The sequence below is a fragment of the Equus przewalskii genome, chromosome 6 (assembly GCF_037783145.1).
Source record: "Equus przewalskii isolate Varuska chromosome 6, EquPr2, whole genome shotgun sequence".
Classification (NCBI taxonomy): Eukaryota; Metazoa; Chordata; class Mammalia; order Perissodactyla; family Equidae; genus Equus; species Equus przewalskii.
The window spans coordinates 78,446,567-78,467,461 of record NC_091836.1 but is presented as its reverse complement, the minus strand read 5'-3'; the positions used below and the strand labels follow the sequence as shown (position 1 = coordinate 78,467,461).

The following is a 20,895-nucleotide window of genomic DNA, read 5'->3' as shown; positions in this document are numbered from 1 at the left end:
TTTATTCTGTTGTTTACAAGTCACATGCATCTATGGGATTGTAACTTTATGAGGAGTGTTTTTGTTTATCTTTCATTTATTCAAACAGCATGTATTTATTGTGTGCCTTTTTCATGCTGGGCACTGTACTGAGCATATAAAATGTAACTATTAGCAAGATATACTTGGTCCCTGTCCTCATAGAGCTTACAATCTCCTTTAGCACCTTATACATAGTTGGCTTTGTTTGTCATGTGATGTGAACATTAGGTTAATGCAAAGTACTAAATTAGCACCATTGAAGATAGCATTAAAAACATTTGAGATGTTAGTGTCTCTAATAAATCTTTGGCCAGTATTAAGATTTACTGATTAGTACTGACATCAGTGGAGTTTAGATGCAAGACTATATTTAGACTATATTTAGAAAACCTAGGGATATTAATTTTCTTTCTGAAAGAGTAGACCTAATGAAGGTTTTTCTTAGGAATTAAAAAAGTTCCATGCATAATTTGCAATAGTATTGGCAAACAAAAAGAACAACTATTTGTATCTCATTATTGCCCTCTCACATTGCTTTAGCACACATAAGAGGCAGCAGGAGCTGCTGCCAGAGATGCACACAGTTACTGTCCTGGGTCTGAGTAGAGAATATCTTCATGCTTTCTGTTGAGTTGGCTTTCTTAACAGATGTCACTCAAGAAAAACAGCATTTTAATAGAAGTCTTGGAAGTGGAATTTGGAATAGTTCTGGAAGTGGGAAATTTAAGCACCTCCTTAGAGAGCTTAGGGAGCTGCAGGTGGAATTTGCCTGGAGCATTGTCAAATTCTGTGGCTTGTGTTCTCTGAGGATTCTTCTGCGTAAGTTCTCTTGTTGCTTGTGGAGGGTAGAACCACCCTAATTTGAGACTGGAGAAGATTGGAAAAGGCTAGGTCCATCTAAATATGGCCTAGGTCTCCTGAAGGGTTCAGGCATTTCAGTGAACTAGAGTGGAAACTCACTCTTAGATTTTGAGTTGGAATAAAACTTGTTCTGCTTTACCTGGTTTCAAGTTGTCTCCTGTGTTTTCCAGTTTGCCTCAACAACAATGGAAATCTTGGGTTTTCCTAATGTAGAACCAATTCATTCAACTAGGAATTGATATATTTTTCACACACAGACAACTGTGTCACACTGTATATAAGGCCTTCTGCTTTAAAGGCCAAACATATCCTCTGGCACCAATATTATTGAGATAGTTAATAGTAATTCATTTAATGATTCATATTAATATCCTTTTCTGGCAAAGGACAATAGATCTTATCAGTTTAGTTCTTGCCACTATTTCTGTTTGATCATGAACAAGTTAAATTATTACCAGGATGTATCTTAAACTCCCCATTATTTTTGATGCTTGCCCTGCAGCTGAGTAAATACCTCTTTAGGATATGTGACAATTGAATTGGCTTGGGCTTTGAAAGATGTCTTTGCTTTAGAGCTTGCTTATGTTCATACGCATTTGTTCCTTACAAATGTAACTAGGTTTGTGAGAGTTTCGTGCATTTCAATGTCAAGGTCTATTTACAGGATGAACAATTGGGTTACATGGCTTCCTAACATCCCACCACGTATGTGTGAGTTTGCATTTTAAGTGATTTGCATTATCCTGTTCCAAGTGGATTGTCATAGTGGGTTAACAATTTCTTTCAGAATTCCACTAATAAATCACAGATTCTCACTTCTAGTATTCCATTGCTTATTTAATGACACCCTTTTCTAGTTTTTGGTTTTGCAAACTAACGGAGAATTTAGAACTCTGAATGCCCTTGGAACTTTCGGTTCAGACCAGACTCCTTGGAACCCTAGTGCTTTCAGAGTTCCTCTGCTCCTGCTGCAATACCAAATGTAGCTGCTTTAGTGTCTTTTGGATTTTGCAGGGCTCCCCCAGGCTGCGGGCTGGGAGAACGGAAAGAGCTCATCCGTTTGTTTGAAGGCAGGCTGCACAGGCAGCTTTTCCCAGACTCTCCCAGCTCCGGCTTTTCATGCATACCAGCGGAGCCGCTTTTTTCCTCCAGTGATTGAAACCATCTGGACTGCAGGGGGGTCACGTGTGTATGAGAAAATGACATAAAGTTTCAGACCTCCTTGTGCTTTGCTCCAGACCCAGACAATTCTTGGTCGGATGGTGCCGAGGTGAGGGCCGTCCGGTTTGAGGGCCAACTCCTCATCCTGCCCCCCCACCCCCATCTTCCCAGCCCCAGTCCCCGCCCCCCTTTGCGCGCACTCGGCGCGGTTTTCTTGTTCGCTCCACTGCCTCCGAGCACACCCCTCGCCTGGTTCCAGCAGCCCACCCTCTCAGTCTCGGGTGGAGGCACACCTCCTCCACGCCCCCCTCCACTCAAATCTGTGCTCCCTCCCTTCTCTCTCCCTCCAGCCCGGCCGCAGCCCCGGGCGCGGATGCCTGCCCGACGACCGCCCTCTCTCCCGGAGCGGCTCCTCCTCCGGGCTGCGCGGCTGCAGGCAAGCCCCCATCTGTGCGAGCGCCCAGCCCGGCTGGGGAGCGCAGAGGTAAGTGCCTCCGGCTGCCGCCCTGGCTTTCCCTTCATGTCTTCCCGCCGGAAGGTTGCCTTTTGCTCCGGGCCGGGTGGCGGGCAGGAGGGGCGCCGATCGCCTTCCTCCCTCCTACTCACCACTCCTAGCCCCGGGGCGGTGTTCCAGCTCTGTGAGTATTTGCGTCCAGCAGCCCAGACTGTGGGGGGGCCTCTGAAGGCGCAGAGGAGCAGGGCGGTGGGGCAGCTCCACTGGGGTGGTGGGGACTGCCCCCCAGGCGGTCGTGGCAGACTCTGCTTTCCGGCTTGGTTGGGGCCGCGCAGTTGGGGGCGGGGAACGTGGAGCCAAGGGTCTGGGGAAGTGCAGAGCGGCGGTATGGGGAGAGGAGACTGCCGTCCCTGTGGCCCTGGGATTGGGCAGTGCAAGCCGCTTTCTCCCCTGGACGCACCCAAGCTGCTCTGCGGGCTGGCGACCTCTTACCTGGAGCTGGGTTAGCTTGTCTGTAGGCTCCTTGGAGGACACACACACACACACACACACGCACGCACACTCGGAACTCAGACAAAGGAAAATCAACTTTGCACTCTATCACTTCAACAAATTAAGCTGTGTTTATTGGTGAATGATTGCCTTTCCTTTTCTGCCTTCTTCCTGAAGTGCATTGAGTATTAAAGATATATTTTTTAAGTGACCCGAGACTAAAGGAACACAGTTTAGCCGACGTTTATGCTACCCTGTCAAAGAATTTAGTAATTTAGTAGAGTTCTAGAGACTGAACGTTTTCAAGTACTTCTAAAGAGAGATTGTTGCATTTTCCTGGAATCTTTATATGAATGTGGTTTATAATTACTTGAATGTGAATAAAACAACTTTACGAAGTGGGAGAATTTGCCTTAATGCTGCCTTAGTCCAACTCTGTCTTTTATCCCCATGCAGGTGTCTCTGCTGTTTGGACAGCAGGGTCTTGGGAATGGTGACGAGATCATTGTCCCATCTCCAGGACTGTATAGAGCCAGTTGAACCATTCCAGGATCTCTTATATGCACACACTTCAACCTGCCATCCTAGGATAGGGCCAGAAGGTTAAAACTCAAGTGACTGCAGGATTGCTTTCTTTTTTCCTCCAAGTAATATTTTCAGAAGGTGAATCCCTTCATTGATGAGATTTTTTCAGAAATAGGGGTTTCCTAAGGATCAGAGATAGGGTAGGTTCCAGAAAGCTAATCAGAGGTAAAGGCCACATTGCTCCCTGTCTGTCTCTCATGCTGAATTAAGGGCAGCACAAAGCAAGAGCTCACCAACAGCCTGTTGACTGCAAGAGGGAAGTAAAGTCTCCCTGGGCCCTGCTGGCTTGGCAGACATTTCCACTGTGACGGCAGATGGTTAAGCTTCCTTTTCATTTATGGTAAATATCACCCTTGGAAAAACTCGCCAAGATACGGGGGAGATTTGTTCCAGTGTCTATGGGCAGTGCTATTATCCCCTAATTGGGCCAGTACCACACCCAGTTTTGGTAGACAACTGCAAGGCAGCTCTGCCTCCAGAGTATTTTTTATTGAGCACAGATTGTGATTGGCTTGATAATTGGTGACAACTTTGCCCCTAAGTTGGTGGATTCATGGGGGAGAGACGAGTGACACTTAAGAGAAGAAGAAAAATTTCAAATCGATTGCCTTAGAATGTAAGAATTAAGGAAGTTCAGAGGAGAAAAAGATTATGAGCCAGAGTGGCTTCATAGAAGGGAAGGGATTTTAATGAGGCCTTGAAGCAAAGTGTGGTTCTGAAACTAGTGGAGAGTCGCTGGGGAGAGTTTTAGAGTAGAGAGAGTAGACCCTTTGGACTAGAGGTGAGGAGAAAAGTAATACTTACTGAGCATCTACTCTGTGCCGCGTGCTATGCTCTCTCTGGCATCCTCTAGTGTTGTGAAGTAGGTATTGTTCTTGTTTTAAAGAGAAGGAGTTCTTGTTTTAAAGAGAGAAGATCAGAAAGATAAGTAACCTGCTCAGGATCATACAAATAGTGAGTAATAGAGCTGAAATTCCAGCTCCCGGTTGTCTGACTCTAAAGCTTGTGCTTCCACACCTGCCTTCCACAATGGAAGCTGGAATTCTGGCTCAGGAGCTGGAACTTGATCGTATATACCTTGTCTAGCTTTTAAAGTTTTTTGAGAAAAGGAGTGATTGGTAAAGCAATGTTTTTAGAAGATTAGCGTTCCATCTCTGCACAGGAATATTGATGCACACTCGTCACAGGTAATGTGCAAAATGGTAGTTCTTAATTCCGAGGTTAAAAAAAGCAAATAGATGTTTGGGTGTTTAAATTCCTGCCCCATTTACCATACCCTTCAATATCTTGGTTCACTGGGTAAGAACTAGTTGCACTGACCACAGGGTTATTGGGGGTCAGAAGAGAGCTGGATCTCACCAGGCGAATGTTGAAATGGAATGTGTATGTGGAACAACACAGCTAGTGGTTTGTCCTTTATGTTCCCCACACGTTTCGTAATACTTTGGTGAAAGTTTTTTCTTTCATGGATACCCTGGGACATAGATCAATGTTGTAATTTGTTTAAGAGCCTTTACTAAGTGGCAACCTTGAACTCCAAACCAGGGCCTTGCCCTACAGATCTCGTTTAAGTTGAGGTGTTCTTTTCCTCTCACATTGCCTTGTTTCTTAAAAACGCTCAATTTTAAAATTTGGTACTTGCAAGGTAAAAATGAATTGAGATGACCTTTCTTTATAATAAGACCAATTAAGAGAAACTGTATGTGTATTTCACTTTTTGTTATGGAGGAGCAGTAGGATGCATTTGGAGAGTTACTGTGAGGGAATTTATAAGGGATATAAAAGGCAGCATTTAGAGATGTAGAAAGCTCTTCTTACCCCTTCGCGTTTCTTACCAGTTAATTGTATTGTTTGTATATACAGCTAGGGAGCTTACAGGGCCATTGAATACCCAAGTTTGTAGCTAGGCCCTTTGATTCTCTGCAGATAATGGGCTCAGGAAGGGCAGCAGTGGGTGGAGCCATTTTACTAGAATTGTCTCCCATTTTGGATACAGTTTAGATTTCTTGCTCTTCTTTGTGTAGCCTCTAGGCCTTTTCTTCTGAACTTGTCAGTGCTCTGAAGACTTGGTGCTTAGGCCAAGGATTTGGTTCCCAGGTAGCAGGAGGTTGTGCAAAAAAGGGCAGCTGACAGGCAGGAAAAGTTTGTCAACTAGAGATGTCTTATTTTAATTAATATTAGAGTCAACCATGTTTTTTTGTAAAGTAAAAAAATGCACAACCAAAATGTGATCTTAGTTCTCCATGCCCCTTTTTACTTTTAAGAGGCTCTAACTGGAGCGCTGGCCCTGTTGAATGGGCTTTGATATGTGAAGTTCTCAGGACCTCGTGGAGCAGTGGTAGTCGTAGAGTGGCTGACTCCTAATGTGTGACATTCTCACCAGCACCTCTGTGTCAGGACATGACTCAGTTTGGGTTTTGGACCTCTGAGGAGTGTGACCTCTCAGTGTAGGGGATTTAGAGTCCAAAGATATAGGTTAAAGTCCCAGCTTTGCCATTTATTTAGAAGTGTCTGGAGTTTGATGTCGGAGGGATCTCTTAGCTCAGTTTTTCTGGTTTTTCTAGGTCAGGGTAACCCCCAAGGATCAGCGGAGTTCATACCCTGATTAGTCCCTTGATTCCTTCTCCCATTTTGTATGCTGTGTCACCTGAAAGCCATTTTGTTTTATCTGTAGCCTGTTATAGATGAGAAAGAAAATCTGTCTAGGATTTCCTCAGAGAATGACAGATCTTACTGTTAGTCGATCTTTTGGTGTGAGTGTCTATGAGAGTGCTCTTGAGGTTAGTTTTGAGAGTTGGAGTCTCAAAAAGAGACTTTGGCAATGCTCTTATTTAAATGTCAGAGATGTTTGCTTGCATTTTTCGCTCATTGCTTACTCACACAGTTGTGAATGGTTTTATATTTGGTAAGCATTTGTCATTTTTGTAATTTATTGAAGGAGTGATTTAGATTTTCCAAGATAGCTAAAGCTTCGAAAAATAGGACTGAAATATCCTTTTGACAGTCAGATGTAATCTCCTAGTATAGTAGAACTGTTTGACTATTTTAACCCATTCCCCCTCTAGATATCTTTAAATCTTTCTCAAGAGATTTGCTCTCTCTCAAGAGATTTCACAACCTCCCTAGGAAACATTTTCTGAGCTTTCCAGACTGATGATCACAGATTATTTCCTTGTAGTTAGCTTAAATTTTCTTTTAGTCTTTCTTACTTTTACTGTTTTCCCATTCTTCTTCAATGCACAGATGTTCACAGTGAACAAATCGTCTTTTCTTGACCCTAATGGCAGCTACCAAATGTACAGAGTGTCTCTTCTGTACCCATCCTTTACTTCCCTTTTTTTGGTTAAACAAGCTGAGCTTTCTCTGTTTTTCTTTATAAGTCTTGCTTTTTAGACCTGTGATTATACTTGGTGCTTTGTGTTTTGTTTTTTGCAGGAAGTCAGTATCAGATATGTTGGCAATTAGAGATTTCAGATTGAAGGGAGCCTTTTGGAAATAAAATGTGCTTTTTTTCCCCTATCAGCATGAGTAATTGTGGAACATATGTAAACTCTGGAGTATGATCTTTTAAAAAAATTATCATCAAAAGAATTTTGCCCAAGTCCTGTCAGGGCTTAAAAAGAATCCAGCCTTTGCAAGATTGCACTAAAAGTAACAGACTAGCCCAATTAAGGCCTTTCTAGAAGTGTGGGAATTATTTGTTTAAACCAGAATTTAGGATCCCCAAGCAAATATTATAGAAATAATCTGCTTAACACTGTGTTAATATTGTAAGAAATAAAACCCTTTTGTGGACCTCTTGTGATGAAGGGCTGTAGTGATTAGAGTCCTGGGAATCCTGATTGTCAGTGTTCTGGAAACTGCTTTAGACAAATGTCAATGTTGGTGAATTTTTGTATTTCTTTGATATGAAGTTGAGATCTTGGATGTTCATTTAGCTAAGGACAAGTTTGAATCCAGGTATTTGGGGGTTATTTGCCTCCTTCTCCCTATTCCTACTCCCAAAGGCTAACTGGAGTGGGGTTGAAAGTGTCTCCAATCCAAGAGTCAGTGTGTTGCGAGGTTTTGTAGACACTGGTCTCCAAGGAAGCGCTCTATTACAGTCATTCATATGCTCTTTCCTGTGTTCAACATTTATTGAATTTCCACTGTGGACAAAGCACTGGCTGGTGCTTTCAAGCATCTTTTTATTCTCTTATTACTTTTCTTTGGTGAACATGCTTAATATTAGGTGTTTGATGAATCAATGAGTAAGTAAAGTTAAGAAATTAGATGGGAAGTTATTTTTGGATATGGGTGTTGGATACCTCCTGATTCGAATACTGCTGTTGGAAAGTGACTGTTTATGCATCACTCTGGCCTCTGCTCTTGGTGCTGAGATGAGCCCTGATAAGGAGGCCCAACATGTGGGGACATATTTTCTGGTGAGTGAACAGGGCCCGGTTGGTTATTTTTGCTATTAGTTGCGTTAGATTCCATTTACTGTTGCCGGGAACTCCACTTGGCATAATATCCCCTGCATTTGAAAGTGCCCCATGGTTAGTTGTGTAAGGACTGCCTGGAGGAGTTTTTCCTGAAAGTCTGGTCCTGCCACGTGAGTCAGGGATGGATTCTAGGTGCTTAGACTCAAATGACTTCTACACAAACCGCAGTTGATCCTAACACTGGGACCCAAGGGGGATGGAAGTTCTCTCGAAATTTTATACTAGTAGGGGAGGGGAGTCAAAGCTGTTTGCTTCTCAGTGGACACTAGAATCTGTACCCAGACCTGGAGATGAAGAAAACGTAGCTTACAAATGAATATTTAGTTCTCTATAGGATTAGGGAGACCATGGAAAAATGAGATTTGAGGTCAAAGCATTCATTTGAATCCTTAATGTCCAACTAATCAGAGATATCAGTTGTGAGGGTTTTGTTTTGCTATTTTTTTTCACATCTGTGTTTTGATAGGTCACTGCCTTGAATCAGGATAGTATTTAGGACCAAAGTGTTTATACAGAAAGTGATTGCAGAGTCATGGGAGGTGGGTAGAGGCCACTCTGTATCTTATTTCAGATGAACCGTTTTTAAAACCTCCATAAGTAGCTCAGTGGTCAGTATTAGTTAGAAATAGCTTTGCGGAAAGGTATTGGTAAAATAATATTGAGCAGCCTTTGTCTATTCCAGGTTTAGATATGAGCAAGAAAGCCAATTTGGGAGCAGTATCATGTGCCCAGCTCTGTCCACATTTAAGTCGCCTACATAGTTCCCATGTATTTGTCACCATCACTGGTCCCTGGAGGGCCAGGGGTAGATCTCAGGATATGAGGCTCAGACTTGGTTGAACCCACATCAAGAGCTGGTCCTGGTAGGTCAGCATAATTTTCTGTGGTTTATCACCAAGGCTAGGGTGTGGAGAGATGGTGGGTGGGACGGGGAAGAAAAACAGAAGGGCATATAGTTCTGTGGAAATTGAGTAAAGAAATGAAAAAGTTAGAAGTTTTTTCCCTCTCACTGATTTGTACCTTTGTTTTGTTGGAAATTCTTATCATTCGAGGTCATTTTATAAAGACTCATAGTAACTAGCTGAAGGCACTGTGACTCTTGTACGTTGTTGAGAAGAACCCTCCAAGATGATTCTCTGGATAAGTAGTTGAGTCATGCCCATTTTATTTCCCTGTTGTCCTCCTAAGTTTTGATGATCTTGATTTTTAAGGAATATTCTGGCTTTAATGTCTAGGGTTTTTTAGGGCTGTGGGGACTAGGGGTGTGGGGACTGACTATGATATGTTGCCAGATAAGAGGAGCTTCTACACCTAGACAAATCTCCAGGAAAGAAGAGACAGAAAAGTTGATAGACAAAGTGTAAGGATTGGGAAGTCTAAGGGGAAAGTGGCCTGGCAGGTGGTGTAACTGCTTTGGCTGTTGTGACTCTCTCTGCCAAGCTGGGCGTGATGGTTGGATGATGGGGTGGTGCTGCGGATATCCCATAATCTGCATCATTCCTTGAAGAAGATGAAGTTTAAGAGAAACACAGTGCATTGTGTTGATTTTTTTTTTTAATTTACATGACGTATTCACAAGTGAGTTTTTACCAACACCTCAGTAATGTGTCTTAACTATTCCAAGCCTAGTAGTGGATATACAGGACAAGTATGTGAAAAAAAACCCACCCGTGAACTTAGAACATGTAATTGTTGTGTGAAGCACTATATAGAGTATTAAGTTTCTAAGCTTTAATTGTTTTTTTTTTAAAGATTGGCACCTGAGCTAGCAACTGTTGCCAATCTTCTTCCTTTTTTTTTTTAATTGCTTTTTCTCCCCAGGTCCCCCCAGTACATAGTTGTATATTTTAGTTGTGGCTCCTTCTAGTTGCGGCATGTGGGATGCTGTCTCAGCGTGCCCTGACGAGTGGTGCCATGTCCGCGACCGGGATCCGCGACCGGGATCCCGTGAAACGGGATCCTAAATCCATTTTCTATACTACCAATTATGTGTCACCTTCACTGGAGAGAACTGGCAGAACAATGTGTAAACTCTTTCCACACGCCTCCTTGTCACTCCAAATTTAAAGTCTTCAAGATAACATTCAAGATCCTCCAAGATCTGGTTTTCATCTTATACAGCCCACTATACGTCCATTGGATCTCTTTCATAAACCTACTGATTCCATTAGGACGGCCTGATTTCCATCCCACAAAGGCCAACATCTTTTCTACCTCTGGATCTTTGCTTATGCTATTCCTGATCACTTCCCACCCCTCAAAGTGTACTCCTCGATTCTGAAGGCAGCATTCTATGGAAGAAAGAGAACTGACCTAGGAAACAAAATACCTGGATTCCAGACACGGTTCTGACATAAACTAGTTGGGTGCCTTTGGACAAGATCTTTGACTCTCTGGGCTCAGTTTCCCCATCCATAAACAGAAAGGTTGAACTACATCATCTTAACGGTCCTTCCAGCATAAAAAAAAGGTACTCTATGATTCCTATATGCCCAACCAAACCAAACCTCTCCTTCAAAGTCTACAAGCCCTCCACAAATTTTCTCTAAGCACTCCAGTCTACACTATTCTCTCCCTTATCTGAACTCCTATGTCTGGAATCCAAAACAAATCACACACTGCATTCATTCCACTAAGATTTTCAGAGCATTTTCTTGGCCAGATATTATGGCAAAGACTTGGTAATAAATATGAAACCAAGTAAGTCCCAAATCTGTATATATCACATCAGTATCCCTTTCCTCTACACTATTTTGATCCAAGTGAAGTCATGTTAAACATAAACATCAAATACAAATGACACCATTTATTCATTTAGCAAATATTTAAAGAAAATTTTCCATGTACTATTCTAAAAAGTAAAGATACCAGTAAACAGATGGACCAACTCCCTAACCACATGGAGTTTGTTTATTTGTGAAAGCAGACAGGAAAAACACACAAATACGTAATATAATTTTAGGAAGAAAAACAAAGCAAGAATTAAAGATTAACTAAGAGCTGTTTACACAGGATGGTCAGGGAAAGCATCCCTGAGAAGGTGCATCTGAGTGACAACTGAATGAAGTGAAGATACAAACTAGCAATATTCAAGAAAAGCATCTGAGACAAAAGAGATGGGGAGGAAGCTGGAGAGCAGGTGGGAAGGCTGGGGTTCAGAGCATTTAAGGACCTGGTACTAACTTTGGATTCTACTTCCAAGTGTGATGGGTGGGATTCCAAATGTGGGCTAAAGTAGGGGACGAACATAATACTTTGGTTGCTACGTAGAGAAGAGACTATAAAGGGACAAGAGGAGAGGATGGGACCAGCTAGAAAGCTATAAGAACCAGTTAAGGGCTTGGCATCCAACCTCCAACTGTCTGGGTTCACATCCTGACTATTCAGTTATAAACTGTGTGATCTCAAGAAACAGTTCATTTCGCTATACCTCAGTTTCCACATTTTTAAGTGAGGATAATAATACCTATAAAGTTGGCTAGAAAATTTAACTAGCGCATGTAAAGCCCTGAGTCTGAACACAAAGAACAGAGTCTGGCACAAAGTAAACACTCCATGAATGCTAGCATGTTAAAGCCATGAGACCACCTGGGAAAAGTGTAGATAGAGAAGAGGAGCTCGAAGCCTGAGCCCTTCAGCACTCCAACATCTCCAAAGGCCTCCATTCAACCCAAGATTCTGCCATTAACCTGCATGTCCTAAGTTTTGTCTGGGGCTCCAAATTCCCTGTACGTAACTCACAATTTAAAGCTTGGACACTGGGGCTGGCCCCGTGGCCGAGTGGTTAAGTTCACACGCTCTGCTTCGGCAGCCCAGGGTTTCACTGGTTCGGATCCTGGGCGCAGACCTACCTTTGCTCATTAAGCCATGCAGAGGTGGCGTCCCACATTCCAGAACTAGAAGGACCCACAACTAAAATATACAGCTACGTACTGGGGAGGCTTTGGGGAGAAGGAAGAATAAAATCTTTAAAAAAAGAAAATGGATTTGAATTGAGGAAGAAACTGGAGCCTTGGAGGAGTTAGGAAGGCCCTTGTAACAATGTAGGTATTAGTGTAGTTAGGAGCCTAGTAGCATTTCAGTATGTTTTGCTTTTGGAAACTTGTGATGGTTTTTGAAGGTGACGTATAATTCTCTGGTAAGATGTGTGTACCCTCATTTCTAAGAGAGTTTGGGAGTAAGAAGCCTGGAGAGCTGGTATTTTACCTTAATTCTGTATATGGTTGTAAATGACATTTTAGTATCTAAGTGATAATTCCTCTTAAGAAACTTGGGCCATGTTAGGAAAGCAAGAATAGAGGAGAACACTATACTAGTGTGAGAATTGTGATAGAGGGCCTGGGTAGCAGTGGAGGGGCAGATGGACAATGCATGGGAACAGCTTCCAAGAGAGGGCCTGGACCTCTCTGTGAGAGGAGCTGCATTGTGGTTGGCGAGTCAGGCATCCAGGGACCGCAACCTTGCACTATTTTTTTAGGACACAAGAGCCCAATGGAAGTAATACCTGCCTCCTTGGCCCACAAATGCTTTGGATGGATGGGTTATGTTAAAGCTCAGGCCCATTCACATAGTCCACATAAGTTTTCTCCCAGAGTTGACGCGAATAGATTGATGCAGCCCAAATAGGCCAGTGAATTGGCACAGGGCAGGATACTTTAAAAGTTTTTTCCATCCTCAGGAATCTTTTTCCATCTTTAAGGAAAAACTTTAAAAGTCAGCATAAAAGTGAGAACACAGACCTTTAAGTAATATACTGGATCTGACAGTTTGAGTTGCAGAAAAAATCCTGGAGCATTCAACATTCAACAAGTACTTATTGAGCAGCATCTGTTAAACACCGGATACTACGCTAAGTATTGGAGCTGTAATCTTTTGGTCATATTGCATCAAATGTTATTAATAGAATATTAACATTTCGTTCTATTTCACATTAAGGTCTTTTAGCCCGGAGGTGATAGAGCTCCGTCCATAAACCCTCAGTGAGTTCAGACTGTTCATTTCTGCTTACATCACTTATTGAATGTTTACTGTGTATCAGGCAATATGCTGAATGCTGAGGCAGTTTTGAAGCTGAATAAGAATTGGAGAGGGTCCTCAACTGGCTGACTGGAATTTACCAGGTAGATCTGACAGCTTTCCAGTTTGCTGGGATTCCTAGCCAAGGGGAGAGTGTTCTCAGCAGTCGTGTATCCTCCTTTACTTGTCCTGCCCACACTCGGCCTTCCCCTCTCGCCCTTACCACTGTCCCCAAACCCCATCTTTAGATTTAAGAGAACTGAAAATTAACTCCTTTGCATTAAGTTTAGAAAGTTCCATTAAGGGAACACTTCCCTGATGAAACCTTTAAGTTTGAAATCTTTCCAGGAGAATCCTGCCTGTGTCATCCCAAAGAAGAGCCTTCTCCATGGGATCTTTCCTTCTTCCTCTGAAAGTTGCTTTGCCTACAGTACTGACAGAGGGCATGCAGTGTTTGGTATTTCACAGGCTCTTCACTTCTGCTGCTTTGTTTGTTACTGGCACATTGGGTTCTTGTTGTCCCCCAGGATAGAAATCAAGAGAGACAACAAATGGGAGTAGAAAAGTAAAAGTTGTTTAGCTTGTGCACAGGAGAGGCACAAGGGAGCCAGTGCAGAAGGGAAAGGGGCTGGTGACCGGCTCGTTAGGGAACGGGGTTGTGGGGCTTTTATTAGGCAAAGATTGGGGAGAAGGGCCTTGTCATGGCACGTAGAGGTGGGGTTGTGCTTGCACCTGCGCTATTACATAGCGTGCTACTACACTAGTATGGTAATGGGGCTAGGGTCGCCTTCAGACAACTCCTGGGTTCTAGGGAGCATGTGTAAGCCCAGGAAAGTCCTGAAACTGAGAAATGTGGATCTTGGTGGTCTCCAGCTGGTTCTCCTAGCTTACAGATTGGTTAGGGGCTTTATCTTGTTAGGCGAGGGGCCTTGCAGATGACCCTGTCTTGTTAGGCTGGTTCCTGTCTCACGTTGGCTCTCTTTGGGGATACTGGGAGGAACATGGTGTCTTGTTTTCTAGAATGAATGACACAAATGAGAGGGAGACAATCATGCTGAATTTTCCCATTATTTGGAAAGGCATCTGCTCAGAACAAAAGAAAGGCAAAAGAAGATAGATGCAAAAGAAGAGTCTTTTGTTGAGCCTCTGGATTGCCAGCTGGAGAGAGGTTGTTCTTCCCTCCTTGGCTTGGCATCTGGAGTGAGCTCGTACGCTGTTTGAGGTTTGCTCTCCTTTCTCCATGTCTGTGGGCTCCTTTAATAGAAAACTACAAAATGTGAAATAATCTTTATCTTCAACGTCAACTTTAAATTGATTCTTTTAAAAATATAATATATTCATTATAGTACACTATAAAAAAATTAAAAGCTTCACTTTCCCCAACACCCAGAGATCACCACTGTTAACATCTGGTTCTTTCTCTAGGCATATATATGTACATATTTGTATTCTTTTTTTTTTACCAAAGCAAGATCCTACTATACATACTGGTTTTCATTCTATCTTATGTTTCAATTATCTCCACTTTTCCAGTGCAGTAAATTTTTATTTTAACTAATACCTGGACCATATTTCAGATTTCCCCTTGATCCCTAAGTGTCCTTATTATTGTTTTTCCATACCAGCATTGAACATATAACTACAGACTCTACCTGGTGGTTCTGTCCCTTAACCTTCTTTTAATCGAACCCAGTCCCTTTTGTATGATACTGTCTTATTGAATTATCCTTAATAGTTTCCTTCAATTGAGTGCTGACTCTGTGACCTGTGTATTGCTAAGGGGTTTATAAATGTCATCTCATTTAACCCTTGCAACCACACTGAGAAGCATGTTTTATTATTATTTATTTTTGTATGTTCTCTTCCTGTGGGATCTCAGGTATCCTTAGGGCTTAACACTATTTCCTTTATGTCAGAGATACATCACTTGTATCTCAGGGGTCACCTTAAGAGCATGAACTCTTGAGCCAGATGGCCTGGGTTCAAATCCTTTTTGTTTTTTTCAGGAAGATTAGCCGTGAGCTACCATCAGCCACCAATCTTCCTCTTTTTGCTGAGGAACGTTGGCCCTGAGCTAACGTCCATGCCCATCTTCCTCTGTTTTCTATGTAGGATGCCACCACAGCATGGCTTAATAAGCAGTGTGTAGGTCTGTGCCCAGGATCTGAACTGGTGAAACACCAGGCAGCCAAAGCAGAGTGTGTGAACTTCACTGGTACACCACTGGGCTGGCCCCTCAAATCCGTTTTTTTTTTTTTTAACACTAATTGTATATGATCCTAGACAAGTCAGTTAACCTTTCTGTGCCTCAGTTTCCTCATCTGTAAGACGAGGTAATAGTGTGTACTTCATAAGGTCTTTGCAAGTTTAAATGAATTCACATATGTAAAGTACTTAGAAGATGACCTGGGATATAGTTAGTGTGCATAATTATTGCTATTGGACAGCTGGAAGGTCCACAGGCACCTCAAGCTTTCTGTGTTCAATACTTATCTCTGTAAAGCTGCTCTTTCTTCTCCTATGTTCACTACCTCCTTAGATGATGTCAGAGTCATCTCTGATTTCTCCTTCTCTCTCAGTAATCACACTCATAAAGTCTTGTCAGTTCCTCTACGCATCACTTTGGAGAGCCCATGGATGGGGCATTTCCCCCCTAATTAGTTAGTTGAATTTTACACAAGTAATTCATATTTTTTCTAGAAAAATTAGAAAACGCAGACCAAAACAATCACCCACAATTTCGCTATACAGAGATGACCATTGTTTACATACATACCAAAATATATACCAACACTATAAAACAGACAAATAAACATGCATTCACAAAATGCTAGATATTTATTTTATTATTAAGTTTAGTTTTTCCCCCTAATTTTTGCTACTGTAAAAACGCTGTGATGAATGTCTTTATGCCTGTATTTTAGTGCAGTTCCCTGATTATTTTTGGAGAATATATTAGTAGAAGTAAAGTGGATAGATGAAAGAGGTGAACATTTTCAAGGGGTTTTGATGTGCCCAACCAAGTCACCCTCCAGAAAATCTTTAACCTGTGTACATTTCTGCTAGAGTGAATGAGCGTGCCTGCTTTTAGCCTTCCTTGCCAAACTGAAAAGAATGAAAATGATATTTGCAAGTCTGATAAGATAAAAATTGTATTGCATTGCTGTTTTAATTTATGTTTCTTTGATTGCTATGAGGTTGACTATTTTCTCATATGTTTAATGCCATTTAATGTATATTTCTTTTGTGATTTACATGTTCTTGTATTTTTATATTTTATTTTTACTGATTTTACCAACTCTTTTAATATTAAGGATATTTATTCATCGTATATACTACATATACCCTCAGTTTGTCATTTACCTTTTAACTTTGTTTTCTACACATAAACATTTTTAATAATTTAATGTAGTGAAATTTATTAGTCTTTTAAAAAATTTTTACCTGTTGTGTCATTCTTAGATCTTCCCTTAGCAAGATTAGGTAAATATCCATTATATATTCCTCTGCCTCTTGTATGATGTTATTTTTTGCATTCAAATCTTTACTCAATCTGTAATTTATTCTGTTATAAAATAATAATAATGATAGCTAATATTTTTGAGTGCATATTATATGCCAGGCACTAATACCAATCAAATGCTCATATGTACTGGCTCATTTAATACTTTCAACAAACTTGTGATGTAGGCACTGTTATTTTCCCTATTAGTATCACTGTAAATTGATTTGCTAAAGGTTGCCCAGCTAGTAAGTGGCAAAGATAGGATTCAGGTTCAGGTAATTGAGCCCCAGAGTTCATGCTTTTAACTGCTCTGCTAACTTTATTTTTTCCAAAAAATTGTCCTAATTCATTTATTAAATAATACATTCTTTCCCCACTGTTTTGAAAATACTAATTTTAATCATATACTAAATTCATATATATACTTCATGGTTTCTAGACTTTTGTTCGATTGAGCTGTCGATCTGTGCATCTGTTCTGGTGATAATGCCACACTGTTTTAATTTGTGTAGCTCATAGACTGTGTTCTCCTCACCTTTGTGTCCCTAGTGCCTAGCAGTGACTGTCGCCTTGTAGGTGTTTAATGAATATTTGCAGAATGATGTACCTGTTGGTTCATGGATAGAATTCAGAGAGTCTGCAACATCTTTGATAGGAAAAAACTACATCATCAGTTTCACTGACCCCTGACTGAAATTTAGTATTTCTTTCAATTATGAATCAAGGCAATAAAGCACAGTAGTAAGAGTGCTACCTGTGACTTCGTTGCTCATAGAAATCATGGATGTGTGCTGGGGGTGGACCCTAGGTTAAGAGTGCTTTCTTTACTGTGTTTCTTTCTTGAGGCCATTTTATCTTTGTGTCTAATACCTAGGCAGTGCCTGATACTTAGTAGATGTTCAGTAAATATGTTAATTTTTAAAACTTTAAATTTTCAAATATGCACAAAAGTCGAGAGAACCGTATAATGAACTCTTCATATACTCTTCATCCAGCTTCAGACATTGTCAACATTTTGCCAATTTTGTTGTATCTATCTCATCTCATTTCTGGATATTGTGTTTTTTACCTAGTAATATATCAGAAAGCACATCTAACTGATAAGGACTTAAAAATGTATAATTGCTCTCTTAGTACATTTAACAAAATTAACAATAATTCCTTTTTTTAATTTGTTTTATTTTTTTTTAAAGATTTTATTTTTTTTCCTTTTTCTCCCCAAAGCCCCCCAGTACATAGTTGTATATTCTTTGTTGTAGGTCCTTCTAGTTGTGGCATGTGGGACGCTGCCTCAGTGTGGTTTGATGAGCAGTGCCATGTCCGCGCCCAGGATTCAAACCAATGAAACACTGGGCCGCCTGCAGCGGAGTGCGCGAACTTAACCACTTGGCCATGAGGCCAGCCCCACAATAATTCCTTAATAGGATCTATTACCCAGGCCATATTCAGTTGTCCTCAATTGTCTCAAAGATATCTTTTACTTAAATTGAATGTTTGAGTCGGGATCCCCACAATGCCTACACTTTGTATTTGGTTGATGTGCCCCTTCTGTAAATGTTAATGACATTGTATAAATTACTTGTTAATTTATCTTCATGTCCTGACACTGCCCCTCCCCTCCTTCTCTGTTGCTTCTTACTTTTGTTATATTTTTACTCATAACTTATTCTTGAAAATTGCGCTGTCCTTATTTAACATTTTATTTATCTTTTTAATGAGAAATTGTTGATTTTGGTTATTTGGTCTTATTTTTTATTTATTATATATTTTTAAAGATTTTATTTTTCCTTTTTCTCCCAAAGCCCCCCAGTACATAGTTGTGTATTTTTAGTTGTGGGTCTTTCCAGTGGTGGCATGTGGGACACCACCTCAGCGTGGCCCAATGAGCGATGCCATGTCCACGCTCAGGATTCGAACTGGTGAAATCCTGGGCCGCTGAAGCAGAGTGCACAAACCCAACCACTTGGGCACGGGGCCGGTCCCTGGTCTTATTTCTAAAGATTTTATTTTATTTTTTTCCTTTTTTTCCCCAAAGTCCCCTGGTACATAGTTGTATATTCTTCGGTGTGGGTCCTTCTAGTTGTGGCATGTGGGACGCCGCCTCAGCATTGCCTGATGAGCGGTGCCATGTCCGCGCCCAGGATTCGAACCAACGAAACACTGGGCTGCCTTCAGCGGAGCGCGCAAACTTAACCACTCGGCCACGGGGCCAGCCCCCTGGTCTTATTTTTAAAGGTAAAACATTTAAGTTTCATATAAAGTTCTTTCAGCCATGTTTTGGACGGAGGTATGTGATGGGTAAATTTCTTAAGATCAAAGCTCTAGGAGACCTTTCCTCTTCATTTTCTTAAGGAGTCTCCTCACCTTGTTAGATAATTTGAGGTAAAAACACTTTCTCTGAGATTTTTACATACATATCTGGGCCTTAATTGTTTCCTCTGCAAAATTGGAAGAAATGCAAATTTGGGTCTTCTCTACATGGTAGCATTTTTTATTTCCTTTATACTTAAAAAATATGAGAATGTCACAGTGATAGTCCCTCGTTGTTGATTGTGTTCAGGATTCTGTAAAGCTTTTGTGTACAGACCAAACTCTTCTATTAAACTTTTAGTTATAGATTTGAGGCCATTTGTTCAAAGACTTCTATGATTTGCAGAGTGATTCTCTGAGCTACGTTCCTTCTTGTGATTGTCATCTTGTGCATTCTTTGAATCTATTTATTTCACTAAGAAAAAATTTCCGTATGTTGTCACTTTTTCTCATTAGCTTTTTCTGTAGGATCACTCCTATTTTTATTACATTTATCTATTCATTGATTTAGGATGGACCTTATGTTTTGATTATTTCCTTTACAACCTGTGCTTGTATAGTCATTATGATAGTCTGTTTCATCTCCTTGAGAATCAATATCAGCCATTCTGTAAATTCGATTTATTTATTTATTTATTGGGTATTTGCTGTGAGGAAGGCATCCATTACAGGGATGAGCTTTGTTCTTCTTTTCCACTGTAAGTTTTTTTTTCTTTGACTGCTTATATCTTTTTCCTGTTTATTCATTCATCTAAGTTTACTTGTTGATCTTCCTCTCAATGGTTTCAGACTATTTTGTTCTGTGTTTACTGAGATTTGTGAGAAGTCCTTTTCAATATATTGAGATCACGTTTCAGGTGCATTATAAAGAATTTAGGAATTGAGACTTTTTTATTTTGTGATGCTGAGTTTGATTAATGATCACCTAATTACACCCCGCTCCCCCTTTGGAAAATGACTGTGTAAGAGAACTGAAATTCCAAATTTCCATTTCGTCTTTGTTAAGATTAACTTGAAGGAAAAGCCCTCCTACTAGGAGAGAAAACTTTCTACTAGGACGCGGTTTGTTCCTGAGAGAGACACCATTGGGTCGTGTTTCTGGAGAACTGGCTGATTGGTGCTACAGCCTCCAGGTGTGTGAATACAGTTGTATTCAGGGTGTCCCCTTTCTCAGTCACTCTTCTCCCACTTTACAAAAAGAAGGCATAGCCATTACTCATCCTGCATCTTACTCTTTCTGTGCCTGATGTGTGCAAAGTTCCAGGTTAGCAGGCAAAGTTACAATTAGAAATATTTTTAAGAAAGTGAGTAACTCTAACAGATCATTTCCCTTATCAGATGGTTTCCAGTTTTTGCTTTCAACAAAATTGAAAGACTTGTCAGCTGGTAGATAATTAAAAATAATTTTTGATGATAGATGACTGTCATTTTGATGTATAACTCAGAAGGCGTGCAAAAATTAACTGATATTGCTGTAACAAAATTTCTGTCATTTCTATCTAGTTTTTTATGTGAACAAAGTTTCTTGGCACCTACAACTATAAAAATGAAAAATTAATGCATTTATAATAAAATTTTGCCTTTTATTTTTAATAATACAGATTTATAATATAATTGTGTTTTGATCAGTTGCATATTAATAACAAAGATAAGGAAAGCCCAGTCCAGAAGAAAAATTTTTTTTTAACATTTAGAACTTACATATTATAGGAGAATTTAAAAAATGTTGTATATGTGTATTTATGTATAATAGTTATATTGCAGAGAAGCATCATAGGTTGATCAGTAAAAGACTGTCAAGCATAAATATTAGGATAAAATTCTGAGGAGGAAGTCAAAAGGAAATATGAGTTTAAGGAGAAAAAGGAATGGTATGAAATTTCATGTTTTTTTAAATGGATGCTGGTGGATTTTAAATCACTATGATATTTAGATTTCATTGGATTCATTTGGATTCATTTAAGAGAGCAATTGAGTAGTTTCATTTTAAAAAGTCAATATTTATA

The 20,895-nt window shown here is 40.5% G+C and overlaps 1 protein-coding gene across 31 annotated transcripts in view; it reads left to right on the top strand.

The window, feature by feature from the left end:
* Positions 1-20,895, top strand: part of DENND2B (DENN domain containing 2B) — a 176,813-nt gene that overhangs the window by 24,071 nt on the left and 131,847 nt on the right. For 2 of the 31 annotated variants that reach the window (XM_070626277.1, XM_070626247.1), the window contains exons 1-2: positions 1,968-2,152; positions 2,394-2,527. The exons of 18 other annotated variants lie outside the window; for them this stretch is intronic. The gene's annotated coding sequence lies outside the window, so the exon portion shown is untranslated. Of the gene's footprint in view, positions 1-1,896; positions 2,153-2,239; positions 2,682-20,895 lie in introns of those variants that run through there. 11 more of the 31 variants (XM_070626282.1, XM_070626280.1, XM_070626288.1 and 8 more) reach the window with 9 other exon arrangements.